A 571-nucleotide genomic window follows, 5' to 3' on the forward strand; every position below is an offset into this window, starting at 1 on the left:
CGTCGTTTCCTCTCCGGCATTCCAAAACACAAAACCGGCATTCCGGATCTACAGAACTTTCCCGGTACGAGTCCCACCACAACCACCGAGCCAAGAACCGCCTCCTAGCCCGCTGCGTGCTTACCGTATGGGGAGGGGAAGTCTCCGGGGCCGGGGTAGAAGGGGTTGGGGCCCGGAGGCTGCACTTGATACTGCTGCGGAGGTCCTACGTAGGGAGGGGCGCTGTGCCGATACTGCAAGTGAAGCAGAAGAAGAGTCAGAAGTGAAGCGGCGGAGGGGGCGGAGCTGGCCCGGTGAACGGTGCTGGTACCTGTGGTATACAGTACTGAGGACCCTGCGGCATTGCATATGGCATGGGGATGGCGTGGTTGACCATCATGATGTGCTGGTTGGTTTGGTAGACGGCGGTGGGCTGCTGCGCGCCCGTTCGGATGTTGGGGTTACTGTTCTGTATGGCTGCGCGCTGGGGCTGGATCTGCGGCCTCTGGAAAAACTGCGCAAGAGAAAAAACTTACAGAGAGCGGTGAAATTCCCCCACCTTGGGGTGACCGAGCCGCCCTCCCTCCCCCTC

General features: G+C 60.6%; 1 pseudogene; it reads right to left on the reverse strand.

Moving 5' to 3' along the window:
* LOC108802870 overlaps positions 1-571 on the reverse strand; it is an 8119-nt pseudogene that overhangs the window by 3150 nt on the left and 4398 nt on the right.

The sequence above is a fragment of the Nanorana parkeri genome, unplaced genomic scaffold, assembly GCF_000935625.1.
Source record: "Nanorana parkeri isolate BGI_ZX_2015 unplaced genomic scaffold, ASM93562v1 scaffold3190, whole genome shotgun sequence".
In the NCBI taxonomy this organism is placed as follows: Eukaryota; Metazoa; Chordata; class Amphibia; order Anura; family Dicroglossidae; genus Nanorana; species Nanorana parkeri.